The following is a 27,205-nucleotide window of genomic DNA, read 5'->3' on the forward strand; positions in this document are numbered from 1 at the left end:
GTTATATACCACCTAGTGACACTGCTTGCCTATTAAAGAACTGGCTTTGGGCTCTAATTCAATACCCGGGGACAACAACACATGGCAATCCCAATGCTCTGCAAGGAATAGTACTATGAGATTTTAAACACACCAGTAGCATATTGTGTTGGCTCCATGTTTTAGGGGTCACAATGCATATACTGTGGACTAGGCAGTATTGCCCCAGTGAGCAGTGTTTAAAGCCCAGCACTATCAGTCAGAAAAAATTGAAGTAACTACGCAGTCTTGCAACTTTTTTATCTCATGTTTTTAGTAGAACTTTGGGTTTCATTGGCACTAGAAGAGATGGTGTGAGAGGTTGGGCTGGTATATGATGTACACTTATGTAAGTGGACACCCTGCACCAGCCCAGATAACCCTTATGGTGATTTAGGAGGTCCTACATAACCATAGAAAGCTCTCTGAGTGGTAGCTGTGGAGAACAGCCTTCAGGCTTAGTCCAGAAGGAGTGTAAAGCAGCTTGTTTTACCAAAAGGCATTCTTAAAGGTATAAATTAAATGAAAAAGAACCACACAAGTTATTTATAAAAATATGTATTTATTATATAACACTCACTAACACGAACAGATATCTCCTTCCCGGAGATATACACAATGAACACACTACTTTGCATAGAAATCAAGTAAATAGCACGGACAGTGGACTCCGGGGGGGACCAAACCATATACTAGGAAAGTGGTATTAGAACCATGACTTGTGACAAGACAATGCCCAGAGGATGTAGAAGTGCTGGGGACCCAAGAAACCACCCAAGGTGTGTGACTAGGAACCCCACAGAGAGCGTGTGCAGTGTGTGAACACAACTACGTTCTCCGTACAAATCAACGTGTAAGTCGCTGTTGCAATTTTAAAGAATAAGGACCCTTCCCAGTGGACCCTGAAGAAACCCCTTGGAAGATAGAAGATTGAAGAGCCACCCCACCCGTGTATACCCCAGTACCACGTTGCATACACCAGGGTGCATAGGTGTTTAAGTGGTGTCGGAAACCGCCATGGAACTCAATGGAGAACTTCAGGAAAATGGTGCTGCTGGAGAAGGAGAAAGTGTCCGGTGGAATCCAAAGGAGCGGGGACAGAGTCTGTCATTCAGGAGTGACCTGGAGACCTGGAAGACCTACCGATGTCGTGAGTTACATGAGAGTTCACGGTGACTTTGACTCTGCAGCTGTGAGGACCAGGCGATGGTATGGGAGACCAGGAGCCGTGCACAAGCTGTCCCATGTCGGATGTCGAGAGTTGAGGGGTCGTTGTCCGTCTGGAGCACCAACAAACCTTGGCTACTGCAAACAATGTGAAAGTCAAAGAAGGTGTAATTTCAGGACCAGCAAGTAGGGGAGTCAAGGCAGGCCCGAACAATCAGGGGAGCCCAAAAGAAACAAAGGTGACCCTTGACAGGACCCACAGGCCGGAGGCACTGGAGTCACCAGAGGACCCCGAGCAGCTCACCAAAAGATGCAGGCCACGGTACAAATGATGGAATGTGGAGGTGAAGTAGTGTGGCTCACTGGTTAGAGGCGGCAGACCCGAGAGCAGAGGACGGCCCGGGACCAGGGTTCGATTCCCGGCGCAGCAGGTTTCGGGACCAGGGTCAGCGGACTCGATAATTCTCTCGCCTCGGAGCCCACTCTGATCAGCGATCACACTCAGCAACTCTGGGCATTAGCTTGCCTCATCTTCACTAACGGCCCCACCAGACCGCCGGGGATGCCTGGTCTCACCCTGGAGATACCCATTAAGGGACCATCTCTCAGGGAAGCCAGGAAGGGTTTCGCAGCGGTCGAAGCGCCTTGGGACCCTCCGGGTAAGTAGTGCGCTATATAAATGCCTATACATTACATTTACATTACATTACATTACATTACATTACAGGAAGATTTTGGTCACTGGGGATGCTTGAGGTTGGGGCTACTTGAGTTCGAAGATCTTGGTGCAAGGAAGCCAACAAGTCTTTGCAACAGCAAGTCGACGCAGTGCATACAGGTTTGGTTCCTATGGCTCCTACAAGGGATAATGGCCTCAAACTTTGTGAGAGGGCAGGACAGGCCTCAAGAGCTGTGGAGAACCACCACTTGTGTTGCTGATCCTTTTGCAGTCCGTGGGTGGGAGATCAGGATCAGCAGACCAGTCAGATTAGTTGTGGTGCCTGCAGATGCAGGGAAGTGACTCCTTCACTCCAAGGGAGATTCCTTAAGGTGTTGTGGATACTCACAGGTCTTGGAAGGTTCCTGTATGGTACACAGGCACAGACAATGAAGCAGACTGGAAGGGAGACGAAGTTGAGCCCAAACAAAGTCCAGCGTAGTCCACAGTGCCCAGACGGTTGAAGTTGAAGTGGTATCTGAATTGAATCGTGTCCCACGACGAATCTAGGCACCTACACCTAGGTAGGCCCTTAATTACTCTAAGGAAAGGGTTTGGACGATTGAGGGGACCCTCCCAGGGGAGAGTCTGGACCGGGGGAGGTTAATCCCATGTCCTTTGTCCAGTTTCACACCAGAGCAGGAGCCAACGGCTCCCAGGACTGGTTTGAACTGGACTATGCACTGGGATACAAAATGTGACCCTCATGCAGACTTAGTGGCGCTGGCAAGCACACCCATCCGGTGCCAATACAAGAAATCCTGCATGGGAGGGGTTTACACCTTTCTTTGACACGATCCCTATTGTTCTGCCTTCCCCTGCTCGAGCTTGGCTCAGCAGTGGGGGGGTGGGGGGGGGGGGGGGTAGAAATGCGTCTCTGGTCGGCAGCAACCATTTTGTGCTGTACCGGCCTAGAATGTTGGCACCAGGACCCCTGAGAGCTTAACGGAGGGCTCTCAGGGGTCCAACGGCTCCCAGGACTGGTTTGAACTGGACTATGCACTGGGATACAAAATGTGACCCTCATGCAGACTTAGTGGCGCTGGCAAGCACACCCATCCGGTGCCAATACAAGAAATCCTGCATGGGAGGGGCTTACACCTTTCTTTGACACGATCCCTATTGTTCTGCCTTCCCCTGCTCGAGCTTGGCTCAGCAGTGGGGGGGGGTGGGGGGGGGGGGGGTAGAAATGCGTCTCTGGTCGGCAGCAACCATTTTGTGCTGTACCGGCCTAGAATGTTGGCACCAGGACCCCTGAGAGCTTAACGGAGGGCTCTTCCAGTGCTTGGAATCTAACCACCACACAGTTTACGGTGTGGGGGTATGATTCCAACATGATTGATACCCAACATGATAGGTTTTGTTTCAGCCAATTTCGAGATGGTCATTGCATAATTACACAGTCCCTTCTATATGGTAAATGGCGGCTTCACTTACAACCCGGGAGAATGGACTATGTAGGCTGTAGCGATGTCCTGCTCATGCAAGGGCACCCTCACACTTAGAACCAAGCATCCTGCCTTCAGGATTGCAAAGGCCTGCTAGAGGGGTGACTTATAGGTTTTAAATGCAGTGACCCTAGATATAGGAAACCTATATATTTCGTAAGTGATGCTAGCACAAGCTTACACAGGCTGAAATGGCAGGCCTGTAGTTACAGTTTGAATTGTCTCCCATGGGTGGCATAATACATGCTTCAGCCCATGGGAGACCTCTGGGGTACCTATGCCCTGGGTACCTTAGAACCATATACTAGGTACTGATAAGTGTACTTCAGTATCCATTCTGGGATGTACCTAAGTACTGAACATAACAATTTAGGGGCGAAAGCAGAGACACTACGGTACTGATTATCAGGATTCTAGTCAGACTAGTCAAAACCAGCTTAGCACCAGGCAAAAAGTGGGGGTAACCATGCAGAAGGATCCTACCTTCCTACAGATGGTGTATGAGAGTGCATTTGCATTGTCTGGGTGTGTGTGTGCAAGCATGCATACATGTTCGTGTATGTGCTTATGTGTCGGTACATATGGGTATGGAGGGAATCATGTGCACTGTGCAAGAATTGGAAGAGATTGATAATCCCTTTAGTTTCCCTATAATTTCTAGAAAATCATTACATGGTGCAAATTTGAGTTCAGTCAAAAGTGTCCCTTTATGTGCCAGCTGTGCCTATAGTGTTGTCCTTGCACAAGTTCTGTCCACCACAGCACGTCACCCAAACTGTCCACTTTTATGCAATATGAGCTAAAAGCACAGTGTTTCATACCATGCTGCACGTCTCACCAGCTGCACAGTTTTATGCAATGTGATTCACGTGTAGCAAACTGTGTTGGGTTCTATACACTGTGGATGTTCTATACACAGTGGGTGTGGCATCAGAGCTATAGCTGTCGATCCTGAAGCTGGGGAATCGGGTTCAAGGCTGGGCAGGGATGCTCGAACATCCTGTGATTCTGGGCAAATTGCGTAATCTTCCCATGCCTGAATGTGTCCGTCTGTAACCCAACTAGTGCTCATATAAAGCGCTCTGATACGTTCCAGTCATGCTCACTATATATAACTCTAAAAAAGAAAAATAACTTTTGCTCATTTCAAACAAACCGTACTCAGTTTTATGCTCTAAATAGCAGTGTCATGAACCCCCACTCTACAATCTAAGGCGTGGGATGGGCAATTGCTATTGATCCTGGTGAGCTGGTAGTTCGGGTGCCCTAAAAACTGATTGGTTCTGTATGGACCGCTTCTGACTACACATCTGCAAAGAAAAGTTCACAGATAACAATGTAAGTGGGAACAAGGACAGGTGAGAGAAGCCGTCAAGGGCTGCCAGATGAACAAAGAATTGTGAATCAGACTGAGAAGGGAAATTATGAATATGCAGGGGTGGGAAGGAGAGAAAGAGAAAATAAAAGATGGACGAGGGTGAAAGGAACAATGGAAATATGAAAGGAAGGAAAGGTGAACAGAAAGAAGGGTGAAAGGAAGGACAGAATGATGAATGTAAGACGTTGATAGGAAGGAAACCAAGGTGGAAGGAAGGACAAAAGTAAGGCTGGCTTGTAGGATGAAAGGATAGGTTCAACAGTGAAATAATAGGTATATAGACAGAAGATTTGGATGCATCACTGAAGGATACATCAATGGACTGAAGAGGGAAAGGTTGAAAGGATGCAAATATAGGTGATGTATGAAAGGGTGAGTGGATGGAGAGGTGTAGGAAAGGATTAAATTGAGAATGGAAGCACAGATGGATGGGTGAAAGAGTGTTTAAGTAAATGGATGTATTGACAGACTGATGGATGGGCGAATCTATGTATAGAAGGTAAGGCGTTAATCAGTCAATCAATCATGGAATTGTGAAGTGCGCTACTCACCTGTGAGGGTCTTATGGCGCTGGGGGTAGGGGGTGATGTTGACTGGGAGCTCATTCCAAGCCTTGGCTGCGATGTAGGAGAAGGCTCTTCCACCCGCTCTGGTTCTGCGGATGCACAGGGTGTTGTCTAGGGCGAGGTCGACAGAGCAGAGGTTTCATTTTGGGTACGTGGAAGGAGATTCTTTCATTGAGATATTTGGGTCTCATGTTGTGATGACATTTGTAGGTGTGGGAGAGTAGCTTGAAGGTTACTCTCATCTTGACGGGGAGCCAGTGGAGGTCTTGCAGGTGTTGGGTGATGTGCTCATGTTGTGGAATGCCGAGGACGAGTCTGGCCGTGGTGTTCTGGATGGTCTGGAGTTTGCGTAGCAGGGATTTGCTGATTACAGCGTAGAGGGCGTTCCCGTAGTCCAGTCTGCTAGTTATGAGTGCGTGGGTGACGGTCCTTCTGGCTTCGGGGGATCCACTTGAAAGTCTTGCGAAGGATGCAGAGGGTGTGGAAGCAAGTGGAGGCGACGGAGTTGATCTGGCGGGACATGGTGAGGGAGGAGTCAAGTATGATGCCAAGGTTCCGGGTGTGGTCAGTGGGGGTGTGGGGTTTGCCGAGGGCAGTGGGCCACCAGGTGTTTTTCCAGCGTGAGGGGATGGGTCCAAGGATGAGGACTTCTGTCTTCTCCAAGTTGCGATTCAGACAGCTGCTACTCAAGCAAGCTTCAATGTCTTTCATTCCTTTGTGGAAGCTGCGTCTGGTGTCTTCAGAGTTGTTCGTGAGGGAGAGGATGAGCTGGGTGTACCTACAGATGGATCGGAGGATGGATGGGTGGAAGTATGGGTGGGTGGATGGATTGATAAATAGATGAATTAACGGAAGGAAGGGTGAAAGGATTTCAGTGAACAGATGCGTAGATGAGGGAAAGCATGGTTGATTAGTTAAATGGTGTATGACAGAGTGAAAGGGTGAATGTATGGAAGAGTGGATTGGTGTGTGAATGGGTTAAAGGATGGATTAATGGGAAGGTAAGTGAGTTGATAAAAGGGTGAAAGCATGGATAGCGAAATGGAAAGAAGGATAGAATAGTTACGGGATGGGTGGGCGAACAGATGGAGGAAATTACAGTTTCCTGTGTGGATTAAAGGACGGATAGGTGAATGGGAGAATGGAATAGTGAAAGGAAGGATGGAAAGAATGGTAAAAGGATATATGATGGAATGATGAAAGGATAGAAGGACACCAAAAGTTTGCATGCTTAGATGGATGGAAGGATGGAGGGTAAAAGAAACTTCTATGGAGGTTTGGGTTTGCCTATCTCACCAGGCTGGAACCATTGGTGGAATGGCTGAAAGTAGGGGTGTTTTAAGCTTCTGGCTACTTCTATGCTTCTGTGACAGGTGTCACACATGCCTCCCAGTTTGATTCACTGGTGCATCACACAAACTGGGGCACCAAGGGCATAACTGAGAATGGGAATTAAAGAGATTTTCATTCTTACTTATTAATTACATTAAGATGATGAGTGTAGTATGGCGGTCTAGCCTCCCTGAAGTCACGTGACCCGCGAGAAGTTATCGCAGGAGGACGTGACCCGGGGGGCTGGCATTCCGACTGCGGCACAGCAGAAGAAGGACCGCTCTCCCCTATAGAATACTTATATACTTAAATAAAGTAAGCAGTAACTCGCCCCATAGTCCCTGCTCATCATTTCGTGGGGCCTTGCATTGATATATCCCACGAGTAAGGCCATGAAGCAGCCATTATGACTATTCAAGAGCAAATCAAGTTTCTTTGCCTTGTGTTGCTCCCAGCTTGAAACTGCCCTGCCACCTCCAGCATATGTTATTACAAGTGACTGGCGACCCAGATATGTTTTATGCCTATTGCTTGTCAGTGACAAAAAGGCACCCAAATGTCCATGGTATGGAGCAGGAAATGCTTCTGCGTTTAACATGGCCCCCCTTTGTTTTCTTTCGTTTCGGCTTCCTCCTAACACACTGCCTCTTTTGTCTGAATCACATCCACCGCTCTCCCCATTCAGAAGTGTCACGTCATTGGCGAATTTATTATTTCACTGCCTGTACAATCATCATGTCTATTAGACTCGAGTCCTTTTCGGTTTGTATTTAGTGCAAAACGCAAATGATTAATTGGCTTAAATGTATGTAAATTACTCTGTCCACTTATAATTTTAAATGGCTGCGGTTCCTACATTAATGCGCCAATTATCTTGTTCCAGGCGTGACAAGCAAGAATAGAGCAACGAGCAAGGAAGGGCCCAGGGCTCGAGTACGTGGGAATGTTTTGCAAGTAGTTTATTTGAGCAGCTATACTAATCTGAGGGTCTTGGTGTTCAAACATTAAATGGAGTATTTCCTGCTCTTCCGAAAATCCCCAAAGCTCTGGCTGTCTGTTTTATTAATCAGGATGTCACTTCCGCCGCGTTCCAGTGCGTGTGTGCACCTGTTTCCTCCCAGAGGGGAGCAATTTGGAATTCCACTGATTAATGCGCCAGAACTATCAACCCCGCATGACTTCCGCAGGTCACGTGCTGCTAAAAGAGAAAGACGCCCTACCTTCCCGCCTGCAGCCCCCCCCCTCCCCACCCATTACTCTGTGCTCAGTGGGCCTTCCTTTCTCCTTATAGAAAAGTGCATAGTTACGGGTGCACCCTTCACAAATGAAACCAGAGTGAGTTAGGATTACTAGGTGAATCCATATCACAAAGGCACCTAACTGGTTTCCCCTCCTGGGAGCCCATGTAAAAAAATCAGCGCTTCATGATTTAACACTCGCCGCCGATATCTGATTAGATCATAAGGTTAATTCCCAGGTTACTTCCCAGTAAACTTGCTTAGCTCCTGGTGGCAGAACCCTCCACAGTCAAAATGCACTCCACATACTAATGTTTCCAACCCTCCAAGATGGCCGACTTCCTCTTCCTACCATAGATTACACAAAGAGAGTCGGCCCCTCTTTTCTCCCATTATACCAAGCACCGATCAAGCCTGAAGCCCGCCCCTTTATTCAGGAAAGGGTGGGATGGGAAACCTTAACTGTGGTGAGGAAGACTTGGATTTGGAGAAATGAAGATTACCAGTAAGTAACCAGGGCATAACCTCCTCATCCATCTTCCTCACTGCAGTCATTAGCAGTGAGCTGCTACCAAACCAGGTTTTGGCTGCATGATTGACTACAAACAAGAATGTGTTGCAGACAACAACTGCTAAACAAATATATTACAATTATTGTAAATCAGTGCAACCAGTCCAACATTGTTCATATATTACTTCACATATTATCTGTGTCTGTAATTGCACTCAATACTGACAAAGCAAATGCTGTCAAAGAACTTTCCCCCAGGTGTAAATGATAGTGATTCAGAAACATGCTACGGGCTGCAAACGTTCCTGTATTGCAAATATCCTCCTCTGAAGCTCCTTTAAAAGATGCCCGAGAAGCCGTCATACCTGTTGTGACCTGCCCTGCACTTGGGTCACCAGCTTTTTTCCCTGGGACTCATGGGCTACAGTAATGGTCTGCTTTATCCACCTACTCGTCTTAAAACTAGAATGTTTCACACCACTCTGTGCGGGACCAAAGTCACAAATAGGTTATCAACCCTCTTGAACCTCCTAGTTTTCTCCAAATAAACCGGAATTGCTCTGTACACATTCATCCAGCTCCAACACCAACGACATCCCGTCGTCGCAAGCCCTGTGCGACTCCCTCGCCACCTTCTTCCACCGCAAGATAGCAGACATCCACAACAGCTTCAACACCCAGACAGACCCAACAGACAGCAACACAACAGACCCTAAGCACACCATCAACCACGACCCCCAGCTAGCCTGGTCCAGCGTGAGCATCAATGACACCATCAAGACCATGCGCACAATCCACAGACCCATTCCCGCACCACATCTTCAACAGAGCAAGCAGCTCCATCGCACCGCACCTGCTCAACGTCATCAATCTCACCCTTGAGACCGCGACCTTCCCAGAGATCTGGAAACACGCAGAGATCAACGCCCCCTATTCAAAAAACCTAAGGCAGACCCAAGAGACCTCAAAAACTTCCGGCCCATCTCTCTGCTCCCCTTCCCGGCCAAGGTCATTGAGAAAACCGTCAACAGACAGCTAACCTGATACCTCGAAGGAAACAGAATCCTAGACCCTTCCCAGTCAGCGTTCCGCAGCAACCACAGCACCGAGACTGCCCTCATCGCTGCCACCGATGACATCAGGACCCTGCTGGGCAATGGCGAGACCGCAGCACTCATCCTCCTAGCGCACACCTCCATACCGCAGGGATCCGATACAAGGCTCTGGATTGGACCACCTCCTTCCTGTCTGGCAGAACCCAGAGCGTCCGCCTCCACCCATTCCGTTCCAAAGCCTCCTCGATCATCTGCAGCGTACCCCAGGGATCCTCCCTCAGCCCGACGCTGTTCAACATTTACATGGCCCGACAGCACGACCTCAACATAATCTCCTACGCCGATGACACTCAGGTGACCCTCTCCCTCACCAAAGACCCCATCACCGCCAAAGCCAACGTCCACAAAGGAAGGAAGGCTGTTGCCGACTGGATGAAGACCAACCGTCTAAAGCTGAACTCGGTCAAGACGGAGGTCCTCATCCTCGGCTCCAACCCTTCAGCCTGGGACGACTCCTGGTGGCCGACGGCACTGGGGGCAGCCCGACACCCACCGACCACGCACGCAACCTGGGGATCATCCTTGAATCAACGCTCTCAATGACAAGCAAGTCAACGCCGTCTCCTCCTCCTGCTTCAACACCCTCTGCATGCTCCGCAAGATCTACAGATGGATCCCGACAGATACAAGAAAGACAGTCACCCAGGCCCTCGTCAGCAGCAGACTCGACTATGGAAACGCCCTCTACTCGTGCACCCCGACCTAGCTCATCAAACAACTACAACGCATCCAAAAACGCCTTGACACGACTGATCCTCGACGTACCACGCCACGGCCACATCAACCCCCACCTGAGAAACCTGCACTGGTTCCACATCAACAAGAGGATATCCTTCAAGCTCCTCACCCACGCACACAAGGCACTCCACAAGACCGGCCCAGCCTACCTCAACAGACGGCTCTCCTTCTACATCCCAACCGCCAGCTACGCTCCGCCGACCCCTCACTCACCACCGTCCCGCGCATGCGAAGAAGAACCACCGGTGGCACCTTGCCGCCAAGACATGGAACACCCTCCCACTGAGCCTACGACAGACCCAAGACCTGCTGACGTTCAGGAGGACACTCAAGACCTGGCTGTTTGATCAGTAGCACCCCCCCCCCCCCCCCCCCCCCCAGCGCCTTGAGACCCTCGTGGGGATGTAGTGCGCTTTACAAATGCTTGATTGAGTGATTGATTAATTGATCCAATGTAACAGCAACTCCTTGTCTTACACCACATTAGGAGCCAACACTGGGAGCACAACCTCTCTGCTGGTATGGAGCTGTGAAGGAATCTTTGGTAGGAACTTAGGGGCATATGTACAAGCCCCTATTGCTGCGGCAACGTCACGATTAGGTAATCGCAAATTCAATGTATGAGCCATTTGCAAATTGCAAATGGTAGCTAAATGGGGATTTTACATGTGCAATTTACCACCAACTAAAATCGGGTGGTAACCGGGTGCAACCTATATAAACAGGCCCAGAGTGCATCAGCATTTCCCACAATGGCTGCTTGCTCTGCCATGGCGAGGAGGGTGAAGATCCTGGCAGGTTTCCAGAGAAGAAGGAGATAAGAGCGCATTTTCAGAATGTACATAAGATTGTTTGACCAGACTGATTTTATCTGAACTGCACCCACAACTGCAGTGTCACACTCTCAGGACCAATGCTATTCTCACTGATGCGCAGGTTTTATGTGCCCTGCACCTCTTAGCTTCAGGAAGCTACCAGGGGGTACTAGCTGCAGCAGGAGGAGAATCCCAAATTCCACACTTTTTTTAATTAATTTCTAGATGCAATGCTGATCAATACATCAGATTCCCTAACACACCACAGGACTTGCAGATCACTAAATTGAAATGTTACCAGATAACACAATTCCCACATATTATTGGCTGAGTTAATGAGAAAGATATTGCAATATGTCCTCCCACTGTAAATGGGTACATCTACAGAATTAGGAAATGTAGCCATTCATTAAAAATACAAGTGATATGCAATGCCTCAAATATCATAACTGATATAGTGGCCAGATTTCCTGGTAGTACGCACAATTCCTTTATTTTTCGCTATGGCGGAATCTACACACGGCTAATTGGTGGTGAATTTAGAAAAGGATACCTACTAGGTAAATTTATTTTACACTGTGTAGCATATAGTACAGAAACAGTAACTCACGACAGTGATTCATTATTTCTCTTGTCATTGTAGGAGACCGTGCATATGCCGGGCACACATTCATCCTCACACCATATGTAATTCCATCCACTCCAAGCGAGCACCATTACAATGCAGCACATAAAAGCAAACGCATTGTGATAGAGAAGACCTTTTGCTTGCTCAGGAGGTGCTTCAGAGGCCTACACAAGAGTGGCGGTGCACTACTGTACAGTCCTGAAACAAGCTGTCACAACGTGGCTACATGTGTCATGTTGCACATCAAAGCTACAACAAGAGGCATACCCCTGGACGTGTCAGATTCGGATGATGATGATAAGACATGTGCACTCCGTCATCATGAAGGTGGATCAAGGGCAACAGAAGGCTGACAAAGACATGCTGAAATAACGCCCAATTATTTTTAAAGTAAATAACGATGAGACAATGCATTTCATGAGCTTGCCGCTAATATTCATATTTATTACCTTAACCTCAGATTACATATGCTATCACCCACAAAAAGTGTTGCCATAATACACATGTGCAAAATCAAATGTGTCATCACAGACAAAACAAGCGTAAGATTATGTCCACAAACAACATACATAGATACATGTCTGTATCACTTTTTCCTTCCATGCACTCCACAGTGGGATTTGCAGTATGTCTTGGTTATGCCTCTGAAGCTGCACTGTGTTTAGAACTGCAACGCCTATTTTCCACCTCAGGAGCAGTGACACTACTGAGGCTGGAGAGCTCCTCACTATCCCCTACACCCAAATCAGTGTTTCCTGCAATCTCAGCGGTCTGCATGTTCTCAATTGCGTTTGTGACTTGCACAAAACCTCTTGCAATGTCTCCACTACAATGTGCCATCTCCACTTGCATGGTCACAGAGTGTCGCAACAGCAATGCAGCTGCATTTGTCAGGCGGTGGACAGATCTGGTAAACTCATCCAATCTCCCCATTAGTTGATGATGACACCTACAGTGTGTGACATGGTCCTGCTGCATGGCTGTGCAAAGTTCCTTGATGATTTCTGTCAATTACTTTAAATTCACAGCTGTGGCTTTTTGCCGCCCTCCACTATTGTATTCAGCAACCTGATACCATTTTTGATATCACACGTGTTGTTGCTCAGTGACATAAACTGTGTGCGCATTGACCTGAGGGTGCTTACAATGTAGGTACTGCACCTTTAACATTAATGCCTTTAGACCTCTGAATATAGCTACGCCGTCACCTTCTGCTGATGGCCGTCTTACAGCCACTCTACTCCTCATGAGGGGATCATATTGGCAATGGACAAGGGAATGCCGTCTGTGGGAGGGTCTATACTCAGATGGGGGTGTAGGCATGTGTGTTGAAATTTCATTAGCTTCTACATCAAAATCAGGGAGTGGGGCCACGGTTGTCCTGCGTCTGCTTGGTGCAGTTGGTGGTGGGGGCATGATATTTCCAAACTCAGACAGTGGCAGTGTCTCCTAAGTTTACGCAAGTTTAGTTTCTGCAGCATGTGGTGCAGGTATTTCTGTGACAATAATAAAACACATTTTAGTTCAAGAAAGTATTTGTTTTTCTCAGTTAACATTGATTGATCGGAATAAAAACAAATCTCTGACATGGTGTTTCTGCTTGTCATTTGCTATGTCATTTTGTATGAGTCTACACAGTGCAATGTTATTTACCATATGCTCACTGTTGTATTAATAACTACTTCTCCCATAATGCATTGGTGGGTTTCAAATAATATGTGGCCTGTAATATTTTTTGCTAGAAGTTTAACACTGACTTCCTAATTGGTAATCTTGTAACAAAAAACTTTTATATGTTGCAATTTATACATCTTACCTTTGCTGGTACTGGGTGTAGCTGAGGTGTCAATATCTGTGGCCCCAACAATAGCTTCTGGCTACAAACTTGCCTCTACCATTTCCTCCAAAGGGGTGGATGGTCCTCCACCAGTTATCCTTGCCTCTGCAAACCTGCTTGCTACCTTCTTCTTGGCCCGTGTCCATGGGTCATACCAGCGCTTGCGAATTTCCTCGACCGAGCACTGTGTGACACCCACCGCTTTCTCTGGTACCTGAAGTGGGCTCTAGCCAAAAAGCTTTTCATGGCTCTTCAACACCTCCTCTGTGAGCACCTCCAGTCCATGCTCTCTGAATATAAATTTTATTGTGTACCCTCCAGCCTCCTTGCCATTGTCATCAGTGGCATTGATATGTGCAGTGCGCGAAAAAGCACTCCAAACAGTCATCAAAGTACTCTGCTTTAACAGTCTACCTCCTCCTCTGGCTCTGGTTCCTGCAAACAGCTTAGATGGACTCACTTACTGATTGTGAGGTCATCAAGCTGCTCCACAATACGACATTTGCAATTTTGCGAATACCTAATTGCGATTAACTATTAGGTAATCGCTATTTGGTAATGGCAAATTGCAATCGCGAATTGTAAGGAATCACAAAATCATTACCTATTCCTATGATTCATTGGAAATTGTGATTGCCAAATAGCGATTCAGTAAAATTTGCTATTTGTTCATCGCGAATTCCGATTTTGATACATATGTAGGAGTGGGCCGAATTTGCGAAATTGCCTTATGCAAAAAATCTCGAAATGGCAAAAAATCTCTGCAAACACGCGCAATTTCGGGTGCTCGCAGAGATTTCGGGGGTGGGGCTTCTTTGCGAGTTCACATGCCTCTCTTGTGTTTATAAAAGGTGAGAGACTGATCAGAGCAGCAGATGAGGAGAAAGAAGCTCCTGGTCACAGGAACTGCACGGGGATTGCACTAGTGAAAGTTAAGGATGCAAAGGCCTCCATTAAGCATCACAGCCAATTTTCGAGGGTAGATATGGGGAGAAAGCACACCTGCCTAGCCTCGACAAAGCTCACAATTTTTTTGGGCTGATTAATCAGTTAATGAATTTGAGCTTGAACTCAGGCACCTGCTTTATTTATATCTGTAAGTGCTTCCTGTTCAGGTTTAATTTTTGTTACAGGAGCATCGTGCCAGAATGAATCCTGCCCTGCATTTATCCAAGAAGACGCCACCGTTTTGTGCGATACCTCTACTCAACTGGAGTACTTTCTACTGGCTAATCAGTAAGTGCTACCTCGTTGGGTAAATGTATAGTGCTTTTCCTACACTACAGCTGCGTAAAAGGCCAAAGAGTTGTCTCCAGTGGCTGTATGAATAACTTTGCCATTGCGCCGAACGGCGCCAGGGTCCCTTGAGTGAGCTGTCCATCATAGTAGGTAAAGGGCGGGAAGACGGTGCACACTGCTAGTGTGTGTGGTGGGGCCAAACGGGCGGGGCTTCAGTGCGAGTTCACATGCCTCTCGTGTTTATAAAAGGTCAGAGACCGATCAGAGCAGCAGATGAGGAGAAAGAAGCTCCTGGTCACAGGAACTGCACGGGGATTGCGCTCGTGAAAGTCCAGGATGCAAAGGCCTCCATCAAGCATTGCAACTAATTTTCGAGGGTAGATATGGGGAGAAAGCACACCAGCCAAGCCTCAACAAAACTCACAATTTTTTGGGCTGAGTAATGAGTTACTGAATTTGAGCTTAAACCCGGGCACCTGCTTTATTTATATCTATAAGTGCTTCCTGTTCAGGTTTAATTTTTGTGACAGGAGCATCGTGCCAGAATGAATTCTGTCTTGCATTTATTCAAGAAGATGCCCTCATTTTGTGCGATACCTCTACTCAACTGGAGTACTTTCTACTGGCTAATCAGTAAGTGCTACCTCGTTGGGTAAATGTATAGTGCTTTTCCTACACTACAGCTGCGTAAAGGGCCAAAGAGTTGTCTTCAGTGACAATGTGTGTGTAACTTTGCCATCGCGCCGAAGGGCGCCAGGGTCCCTTGAGTGAGCTGTCCATCATAGTGGGTAAAGGGCGGGAAGACAATGCACACCTGGAGACAGCCTTTACCACGTGTTTTTTACACCGTGGTACCATTACAACGCGTCAATCACAACGCAAGTCGTTACAACGACTTGCGCTGGATGGCGCTATGTACTAAGGAATTGCATGATTTACAATTCCAACACCTTCCCTACTGTAACGTAGGCTGGAGTTGGAATAGTAAATGATACTATTCCAAAATCCAGCACCTCCAGCGCAAGTCATTGTAACGACTTGCGTTGTGATTGACGCGTTGTAATGGTACCGCTGTGTAGAAACCGCATTGTAATATCATACATCCATGTACACCGTTAGTGTGTGTGGCGGGGCAAAACGGGCGGGGCTTCTATGCGACTCACATGCCTCTCGTGTTTATTAAAGCTCAGAGAACGATCAGAGCAGCAGATGAGGAGAAAGAAGCTCCTGGTCACAGGAACTGCACGGGTATTGCGCTCGTGAAAGTCAAGGATGCAAAGGCCTCCATCAAGCATCACAGCTAATTTTTGAGGGTAGATATGGGGAGAAAGCACACCTGCCCAGCCTCGACAAAGCTCACGATTTTTTTGGGCTGAGTAATGAGTTACGAATTTGAGCTTAAACTTGGGCACCTGCTTTATTTATATCTGTGAGTGCTCCCTGTTGAGCTTTAATTTGTGTGACAGGAGCACTGTGCCAGAAAGAATCCTGCCCTGCCAATTAGCTTCCGAAGTTTTGAAATTTGTGCGTTCCGTGCAGAACGTGAAAATGCCGACATTTCGCGTGTTCCACGAGTGGAACGGAATTTGCCACCCACCCCTATACACATGCTCCTAGATTTAAAATATTATTTATTTAATTTTAATATTGTTTGTTTTCACAGCCAGGCTACTGTTGGCAGTCATGTTTACTTTGTCACTGTAGTGAATGGCATAAAGCGTGCTGCTGTCCACTTGTGACATTTAACTTGCAGGCCGCTGATTAGCAGGGGTAAAGTGCACAGAGTCCTATAGCCAGCAAAAATAGGGGTGAGCAAAAAAGCCAAAACTCAGGGTGACCCCGCAGAATGGGTACATTTCCAACAGAGAGGTTGCTGTAGTGTTTTTTTTTTAAAGAGAAGCGTTCTCAACTCTTTCACAAATTGGATCAGAGTTGGGGCAGTCTCGATAGATGCAGGGATCGTATGGTCGCAAAACAATCGTAGATACCCCTGCGAGTCGCTATTAGGAAGGGACGCCCATGGCAGGCCCCTTCCGTATAGCAACTCGCAAATCCTATATTGCGAGTAGGTAATAGTCGGTTAACGACTCGCAAAATAGCATTTGTACATGCTACAACCCTTTTTAATGGTTGGAAGCGGCCCGATTTTCTGTTTGCGACCGCTAAAAATGATCATACATTTGGCCCTAATAATCAAGACCTTTTTGACCAAGCAAATTCCTCTAATTAAAGCTTGGAATAATTTGTACAGTGAAACATTGTGGCCTAGTGCATAATTTGTACCCAATTTGACAAACTTGCAATGACCCAGAGAGTGTTCGTTCAGTAAATCTGCCCGTTTGCCAACGGGAAAAGGCCTTTTGGGATGTATCATCCCAAAAGGGCATCGCAAATTAGAGAATCGCAAAATTTGCGATTCTCTATTTTGCGCTTGCATTTAAGGAATCGCATATTGCGATTCCTTAAATGCAATGTATGAAGCACAGAAAAAGTGTGATTTGGCCTTAATAAATCGCAAATTACCGCCAACTGCAATGTCACAATCCGCCCTGTAATGTGTGTTGTATGCCTGTTGGACTACATGTTCCAGAATTCATAGGGCTAGATTTTCCCCACTCTGTCTTCTCTTTCCATGGCTACATAGGCGCTGCCTTCCTGGATGTGAGTGCTTGTCACCTGATTATTGTGGACGCTTATGGAGAAACTCGTGTTTTGTGACGAGCCTGATCCTTGGAGTAGTTTCTCACCCCTGATGCTGTAGCGCATATACGCGCTGGATTTTGGAGCTACATCGACAAGGAAGATTAAAGCCTTTAGTGTTACCGAGGTTTTGAAGGTTGCGCGTGTACCTGAAACGCGAGGACCGGTTTGCTTATGTGGCGTTTTTCGCGCTGACACGGAGACTGGACTCTAGTTAGGAAAGCGCATGTCGCACTGGATTAGATAGGCTCTGCTTCGCGTCAACTGAACGTGTGTTCACGGAGAACATTGCATTCTTTGGGAGTCGTGATAAAAGCCGCCATCATTCGAGACATTTGTTTGTGCTATTTGTTTGTGCTGCTAAATCGCTCGAAGGAATCGTTGAGCTGGTTACTCGCAGACCCAGATAGCTATTGGGTTCAGATAAGTACTTTTACGAATGACATTGTGGCCATCTCCTCTCCTTACAGTAATTACGAACTGCTTATAAGAAGTAGAATTACTCTAGTGTTTTTTCTTTTACATTTGATTTATTTTTCTATTTTTGTGCTTTGTATTTATAAGCAACTGCGGCAGTGTTCAAAAGTAAGTTATCTTTCACACATAGTTTGATTGATAGAAACCGCAGAGGGTGTATGTGTGCTTGACCTGTTCTCTTGTCCTTACAGGGTCCCTGGTTAGGAAGGAGTGATTCTTAACGCCTTCAACATAACCCAGACCTGCTGATTTACACTGCAGCTACTTTATGGTTTCTTTATCCACTTTTCCCCTTCCCCCGTTTGTGATACCCTTGTTAGAGTTGTTTGCATTACTCGCAGGAGGTATTTCACACAGGGGAGGTAGGAAACAAGCATCAGACATCGCTCCTGCTGTATCCGGATTTATGAGGTTAGTTAACTTCTGTTCAGCATATGACAGAGTGATAAGCCCATGGTATATTACAGCCTGAGCGATGGATACTAACACCGTTTTGCAAACTGTGTTGGAATCATTAACAGCCCTGCGAATGGAAGTAGACGCCTTTAGAGGGGAAAACACTGAAATGCGTAACAAAATGGTTCCCATGAGGCGGGAGGTTGCAGGTCTTTCCAGGGGTAGTCCTTCAGGAACACGAGGGGGTTCCTACATCAGAAATTGGACACTCCCTCCACCTGCTGCTAGGGACTCTACACAGGGTCAGAGTGGGGGAGTTAGCCCAATTAGCCCTTCCACTATCCAGGTCATTCAGCCGCTTCAATTACCTCTCTCTCCTCCCGAAAGATATTACGGTGATCCAAAAAAGTTTGGCATATTTTTGGGGCAGTGCAAATTGCACTTTATGTGTAGGCCTGCCGTTTTTCCGAATGACCAGTCAAAGACCACATTTGTCATGTCCTATTTGGGGGACAGCGGTGCCACCTGGTCCTTTCCGTTGATAGAAAAGAATGACCCCGTCCTGTTGAATTTCGATAACTTTTGTGAAGAGATGAGGAACCTTTTTGATAGGAAGGCTCATTCGCTGTCATTAGATAGAGAACTCATTACATTGAGACAAGGAACACAAGACCTTTTGACATATATCACCAATTTCAACCGATTAGTCATAGAAACTGAGTGGCCATTGAAGAAGCGTACTTCATTGTTCTATCAAGGACTGCGCAGTGAATTAAAGGATGTATTGGCACAGGTTGTTCATATGCCCGATACATGTGATGAACTTATTGGTCTGGCCGTCCAGTTGGATCACCGTTTATTGGAGAGAAAAGGAGACAAACAGTGTGGTGATTCTAGACTCTTGTTTACCAGACCACGTATGATGGTAGAAGAACATACCACCTCCTCTGATGGCACCGAACCGATGCAAGTTGGCGGTATACGTGGTCCCATTAGCACAGAAGAAAGGCAAACAAGGAGGCAGCTGAAGCTGTGCATGTATTGTGGAAAGGCTGATCATTTTATCAAGAACTGTACCGCCAAAACCAAATGCCCCTCTAAAGACAAGCAAGAAGGGAAGAAGGTGCCTGTGGTGGAATGGATGGAAGAGCCGGCGGGAAACTAAAGTCCTCAAACATGATGGAGACTCCTTGTTTAAGGTTGGAGAAAAGTGAGGTCTCTCCCTCATTGATTAACACCATACAAAATTTGGTGGCTCATATGAATGTGTGTGTGACCTTGGAAGTGTCTACAGGAAAGGTCGAATTGGTTCATGCACTTTTGGATTGTGGGGCCACTGGAAACTTTATTGACCAGAAGTATGCTCATGAATTGGGCATATCTTGTATTCGGAAGTTAAGGCCCGAACCTGTAAAGGCAGTAGATGGCACAGAGCTGACTTCTGGACCGGTGTGTTACCACACTCACCCTATTCCTATGCAGATGGGATTAACACATTTCGAACACATTCAATTTGATCTTATCGATGCCCCGAATTTCAAATTAATATTAGGCATGCCATGGCTAACTATGCACGATCCTCATGTGCAGTGGGCCGCAAGGACCATCGATATAATTCCTCATTTTATGCTGAGAATTGTACAAAAGAAAGAAATACACCATCCTATAATAACCAGGACAATCCCGCTGTGTTATTGGCATCTGGATGCAAGGCGCAGTGTGTGTGCCTAGTCTCATCATTACCTGATATTTATTCTGAGTTCGCTGATGTATTCAGCGAACAGGAAGCGAGCAGGCTGCCTCCTCATAGGGAGTACGATTGCATTATTGAATTGGAACCAGGTGCAAGCATCCCGTGTATTCGAATATATGCACTTACTGAAGCCGAGTACGCATATTTGCAATCGTATTTACAGAAGTTGTTGGCCTCTGGGTTCATACGCCCTTCCACTTCACCCGCATTGTCGCCGCTTTTTTTTATTCCGAAGCATGAAGGCGGCTTAAGGGCTTGCATTGACTTTAGAGCGATCAATAAAGTCACAAAGAAGAACAGGTATCCTCTTCCCTTGATACCAGTGTTGTTGGACCAGTTAAAGGGAGCCAAGGTGTTCACTAAATTAGATCTAAGAGGAGCATACCACTTGGTAAGGATCAAAAGAGGGGACGAGTGGAAGACAGCCTTCCGTACAAAATATGGGTTGTACGAATACCGAGTCATGCCTTTCGGCCTGTGCAATGCCCCCGCCTTCTTCCAGTTCTTTATGGACGAAGTACTGAGAGGATTGCTGGCCGTATCTTGTATTGTCTATATTGATGATATTTTAATATACTCCAAGACGGAAGATCTACATGTACAACATGTGAAGGCCGTGTTACAACGTTTGCAGCAACATACGTTGTTTGCCAAGCTTGAGAAGTGTTTGTTCCACGCCAGTGAGGTGGAGTTTTTGGGGTACGTAATTGGCCCAGGGGGCATATGCATGGATAAAAAGAAAATTTACGCCATCATCAGTTGGCAATCCCCACCTAGTGTGAAAAGTCTGCAAAGCTTTCCTGGATTCTCAATTTCTATAGGAGATTTATCAAAGGATTCTCCTCCATTATGCTGTCCAAAGTATTATAAACCCTGTGGCGATGAAACTCGCTCTTCCTTCTTCCTGGCACATCCATCCGGTGTTCCACGTTTCCTTATTGAAACCTTGTAATCCTCGTGCTAGGTTGTCTTTGAGACCCTGCCACTTTGTAGTGGAAGGGGAGTTGGAGTATGAAGTAAGGGTTATTCTTGATTCCAAGAGGGTGAGAGGGAGGGTGCTGTACCTAGTGGACTGGAAAGGGTATGGACCTGAGGATCGTTCCTGGATCCAATCTGCGCTGCCCGGCTTTGCTGGGGCGTTTCCACGCGCGGTTTCCTGGGAAGCCTGGTGGACCGCTGAGACGTCGGTCGTAGTGAGGGGGTTCTGTCACAATCCGCCCTGTAATGTGTGTTGTATACCTGTTGGACTACATGTCCCACAATTCATAGGGCTAGATTTTCCCCACTCTGTCTTCTCTTTCCATGGCTACATAGGCGCTGCCTTCCTGGATGCGGGTGCTTGTCACCTGATTATTGTGGACGCTTATGGAGAAACTTGTGTTTTGTGAAAGCCTGATCCTTGGAGTAGTTTCTCACCCCTGATGCTGTAGCGCATATACGCGCTGGATTTTGGAGCTACATCAACAAGGAAGATTAAAGCCTTTAGGGTTTCTGAGGTTTTGAAGGTTGCGTGTGTACCTGAAACGCGAGGACCGGTTTGCTTATGTGGCATTGTTCGCGCTGACACAGAGACTGGACTCTAGTTAGAAAAGTGCATGCCGCGCTGGATTAGATAGGCTCTGCTTCGCGTCAACTGAACGTGTGTTCACAGAGAACATTGCATTCTTTGGGAGTCGTGATAAAAGCCATCATTCGAGACATTTTGTTTGTGCTGCTATACCGCTCGAAGGAATCGTTGAGCTGGTTACTCGCAGACCCAGATAGCTATTGGGTTCAGATAAGTACTTTTACGAATGACATTGTGGCCATCTCCTCTCCTTACAGTAATTACGAACTGCTTCTAAGAAGTAGAATTACTCTTGTGTTTTTTCTTTTACATTTGATTTATTTTTCTATTTTCGTGCTTTGTATTTATAAGCAACTGCGGCAGTGTTCAAAAGTAAGTTATCTTTCACACATAGTCTGATTGATAGAACCGCAGAGGGTGTATGTGTGCTTGACCTGTTCTCTTGTCCTTACAGGGTCCCTGGTTAGGAAGGAGTGATTCTTAACGCCTTCAACATTACCCAGACCCACTGATTTACACTGCAGCTACTTTCTGGTTTCTTTATCCACTTTTCCCCTTCCACCCGGTTGTGATACCCTTGTTAGCGTTGTTTGCATTACTTGCAGGAGGTATTTCACACAGGGGAGATAGTAAACAAGCATCAGACATCGCTCCTGCTGTATCCGGATTTATGAGGTTAGTAAACTTCTGTTCAGCATATGGCATGCAAGTTGGTGGTAATCTGCGATTTCTTTGAAAAATGCACTTTTTTGCACATACACATTTCAGGGGTGCAACAGAGTGTCCTTTTGACACCCTGGCACCCTTGAAATTGCATTCTCAATTTACGATTCTCTAATTGCGAATCACAAATTGAGAATGTCTTCCCATTCATCCCTATGGGCCTCCTAGCCTTTCTGTGGAGGGTCCTTTCGCCTGTCTCCACTGTAGAGCCCAGTTTACCACACAGTTCCAGGAAACTTGCACTAAGGGGCATGTAATAGCCTATACTCCCTCCCCCAATGTCAGGGAAAATATCACCAGAACTCTCACTCTCACTGGAAGGAAAAATCTTCTTTGCAACATAAGGTCACTACCTAAGCACACATCTGAAGTATGGGACCTAGTTTCTACCAGCGACCCAGATCTGTGTTTCATCACTGAAACTTGGCTTAAACCCCACTCGACCCCCTCAATTGCATTAGCAATTCCAATCGGCTACAAAATAATCAGGCTAGACCGCCCCACGAAAATAGGAGGAGGGTTCGCGATTATTCACAAGCAAGAAATCAACTGCACCATAGTAGCAGAACTAAGCACTCCAGACATTGAATTATTGATCTTCAAATCTGCCTTCTACCCCAAACATACTAGAATGGGTGCCCTAGTGTACCGCCCACCAGGACCCTGCACAAACTTTTCTAACACGCTACTTGAGAACCTTGCCCCTTATGTTAACAACGACAGGGACTTCTTATTAGTAGGAGATTTTAATATACACAGCGAACAGAAAGACTGCAAGGAGGCACAATCTGTTCTAAATGACCTATCCCTACTGGGGTTAACACAACGAAACGTGGGCCCAACACACCAGGCAGGGCACACCCTATATGTGATACTAGCCAATTTCCCCACAGTCACTTGTCTACCTCCCACCCAAGTCAGCTGGACTGACCATTTTATTATTGAATTTTACACCCCTCACCCCAAACCTGCTCTCCATGGGCCAATTTCCCTCCCAAGCGAACGACGTCAATGGCACAAAGTCAATGAAAGTGCATTTTCAGATAAATTCACAGAACCCTTCATTACCACTTCTGAGAATATTGAAAGCGCCCTCGAAAAATTTGAAAGAGCAACTAAGACTGCCATAGACACCTTAGCCCCCTTAAAACAATTTAGACCCCGGCCAGCCAACAAGCAAGAAATATGGTACTCTGACGACCTCAGGGCACTAAAACAAGCAGCTAGGAAGCTAGAGAAGAAATGGAGAACCTCCCACCTGGCGACTGACAGAAGGCTCTACTGGGACTCATTATCCACCTATCACAACGCTATCCGTACTGCGTGAAAAATCCACATAGCATCCCAAATCACAGCCGTAGGCAACTCCCCCAGAGTCCTAAATCAAGTACTACAATCCTTTGTCAAACTGGCAGCATGTGAAAGCTCCGAGCTTGCATCACAAAAGCTCTGTGACGAAATATCTCAATTTTTTTCTAATGAAATAGATACCATCAATGAAAAAAATAGTCAACTCCAACAATACAATGACTACCGACGCAGCTCTCGCCTTTCACGACACAGAATACAATCAAAACTTACACACCCTAGACATTTTCCCCCTATCACTCCAAAGAAGTTATCAGTACTCACCACGCAGATCAAAAGCGGCAGCCCTGATGATATTATTCCAGCCAGACTAATGCCCACCTTACTGGAAATCTTATGTCCTACGGTTGAAAAACTTTTCAATCTGTCACTTAGTACAGGCTCTGTTCCCAGACAATGGAAGCAGGCACTAGTAAGGCCTATTAGGAAAAACACTGCCACACCATGGACCGAACTAGCCAATTTCAGGCCCATCTCCCTGCTACCATTTTTGGGAAAACTCACTGAAAAATATGTCAACCAACACTTATCCAGCTACATTGAAATAGCTGGCGGCCTGGACTACTCCCAATCTGGTTTCAGGCCGAAACACAGCACAGAGTCCACCCTCCTGTCTGTTACTGACGATTTGCACATGTTCCAGGACAAAGGCTACTCTATGATCCTAGTGTTACTGGATCTGTCGGCAGCGTTCGACACTGTGTCACATAACATCCTTTTTGACCGTTTGTCGAACGTGGGAATGAAGAACAAAGCCCTTGCCTGGCTAAGGAGCTTCTTATCCGATCGCACCCAGACTGTCACCATGGGTGCATATCGATCAGCGGAGGTAGAGATTTCAAAAGGGGTGCCACAGGGCTCCTGTCTGAGCCCAACACTCTTTAACATCTACGTGGCACCCCTGGCAAGAGTGATGCGCAAATTTGGTTTCATCCCCGTGTCATATGCGGATGACACGCAGCTCCTCTTTCCCTTCAAAACTCTCACCGCTGAATTAAGGAACTCCTTCTCAGCAGGCATGAAGGCCGTAGCACAGTGGATGTCCACCAACTATCTACAGTGCAACGTCAGCAAGACTGAAGTTATGCTGTTCGGAGAGGCCAAAATATTGTGGACCCCGGATTGGGGGCCACCTGATCTTGGTACGGTCCCAGAACCCAAACAGGTTGCAGGCTCATGCTTTCACACCATTAGCATGCTGCACAAAGTCTTTCCCTTGCTGCCCGACTCATTCAGGAAAACCCTAGTGCAGGCCCTTATCTTGAGTCGAATCGACTACTGCAACGGCTTGCTTCTTTCCGCCAATGAGGGAGTGTTGGCTAGACTCCAGGTAATCCAGGTAATCCAAAACACGGCGGCTCACCTAGTCCTCAATGCCCCTCCAAGAACAGCATCTAAGCCCCTCCTAGACAAACTGCACTGGCTTTCCATTCGACAAACGACAACATTCAAAATATGCTGCCTGATTCACAAGAGCATAAAGGGACAAGGCCCTACCTACCTGGAACAGAAATTCACTCCCTACATCCCCCCCAGATCGCTCAGATCCAGTAAAAGCCATCTACTGGTAGTGCCTCGCGCCAAGAAAGCTAGGCACGGATGCAAAGCCCTATCAGTAGTAGGACCCACACTGTGGAAGAGACTCCCTCTGACTCTCAGCGTATGCACCGAACATCTGAAATTCAGAAAACACCTTAAAACCCTGTTGTTTTAAAAACGAGATCTAGCTCCAGTCTTACACATTTCCTCTGTGTATGTCAGCCGGCCCAAAAGCGCAGAGATACTCCAGCTGGAGTCGATTCTAGCGCTATATAAACTCGTAAATAAATAAATAAATAAGCACCTCCGCTAAATGCTAATACCCCAGAGTGTGGTATTTACCAACTGTTTAGTTCAATATAAGGCATAGCATGTGGTGTCGAAAGGGAGTGAGTTACAAAAAAGGAAGTGAGGCATAGGGCCATCCTTAAATGTCGGGTTGCTCCGATTTGTTAGTATGTTTATGTCATACATCCTACTGTGAATTCTGAGCAATTGGGCAAAGTACCCCTTCAGAACTTGACTTTAAGGAATAGTGTCGCCTGAGCAGCCCAAGGCTCCCTCATGGGGGAGGTGTGGATTTATAGGAGTGAACACAGGCTCACAACTCACCATGCGTGCTGCAGCAATAAATAATTGTCCAGCCAAATACTCACTCTTACGAGAAAAAAGTATTTTATTTCTACAATTACCGACACAACATTCTCAAACAACTACATAGCCCCCCTGAGGATAAGGCTCTAAGGTTTTGTTAGGCAGTTCCCCAAGTTCCACTCCCACCTTGCATATCACGGTAGTGGTTATTCCCCATTAACTACACCCAACATCCTGGGTAATCCCCACTAGAAGTCCAAGTCTCAAGAGTTCACTATGTCTCTGCTTTTAAAGTCAGTAGTGTTCCAGCGCTGCAGCCCCAATTAGCAGCAAGTTACGCCAGGGCAGATTGGCTCGAAATTATTCTCACCTGCACCCCACTGGATTGGAGTGATTGGAATTCCAGAGTGTGCCCTTACAAGGGCATTGGAGTGGCAGCAGCCAATTCAGGTGCTTTTGCTGTATATGGCCGAACCAGGTTGCACTCATGGTCAGAAAGTCCTCACATGCAGTTGTGTCTCCACAGCGACTGGAGGTTCTTGATGGCTCCTCTTCTCAGGGTCTCTGGCTCCTCCAGTGATGAAGGGGGGGGGGGGTGGTGATATGAAGCTCCAGGAGTGAATCTTTCATCCCAAGGAAGTGCACAGGGTCTCACAGGGGCATTACTCCTCTCGGCGTTGCCTCCGACTAGGTCAAACAACTTGCTGGTCCTCCAGTGGTATAGAGGGGTCATAGGCTCTGGCCCGATCGGCACAGTGAAGTCCACAGCCTGGCATACAGAGTAGCAGCCTGCTGCCACACATGGGCTACAGCCCTTACCGTATGTCAGTCCACTTGCCCCGGCGAACTCTCAGTATATCACCGAACCTTCCTACGCAGCAATCGCCACAGCAATGCACATAGCTCAATTCACGGCTGCCCCTCTCTGGCATACGACCGTCACCAAATCTGTTCTGCACACGGGAAATGACCCGATCAGGACAGCAGCCCTCTCCTCCCACCTCACAAAGGGAAACAACTGGACAGGGCTCCCCACTGACCCTTACACTCTCCAACGCTCTTCTCAATCAATCAATCAATCAATCAATCAATCAATCAATCAGTGATTTGTAAAGCATACAGCTAATCCAATAGTGTTAAGGTGCTAAAGCACACCACAAACATATTCTCAAACAATAGATTATCACTGAAAGGCTGTCTTAATTAGTCAGGCTTTAAGAGCATGTGTAAAGCAGTTTTTTCTTCCTCAAAGCTTACAGGCCAGGAGGAAGGGCATTCCTTGCCCGTGCAGCAAGATAGAAGAAGGACGCACCACCCCATTTTTTCCGCTTAACTCTTGG

The 27,205-nt window shown here is 46.9% G+C and overlaps 1 pseudogene; it reads right to left on the reverse strand.

Annotated features, from left to right (window-relative positions):
* Positions 1–12,308: 12,308 nt before the first annotated feature.
* Positions 12,309–13,088, reverse strand: LOC147707083 (uncharacterized; annotated as a pseudogene).
* Between the last annotated feature and the right edge of the window lie 14,117 nt (positions 13,089–27,205).

This window comes from Lissotriton vulgaris, chromosome 6 (genome assembly GCF_964263255.1).
Source record: "Lissotriton vulgaris chromosome 6, aLisVul1.2, whole genome shotgun sequence".
Taxonomy (NCBI): domain Eukaryota; kingdom Metazoa; phylum Chordata; class Amphibia; order Caudata; family Salamandridae; genus Lissotriton; species Lissotriton vulgaris.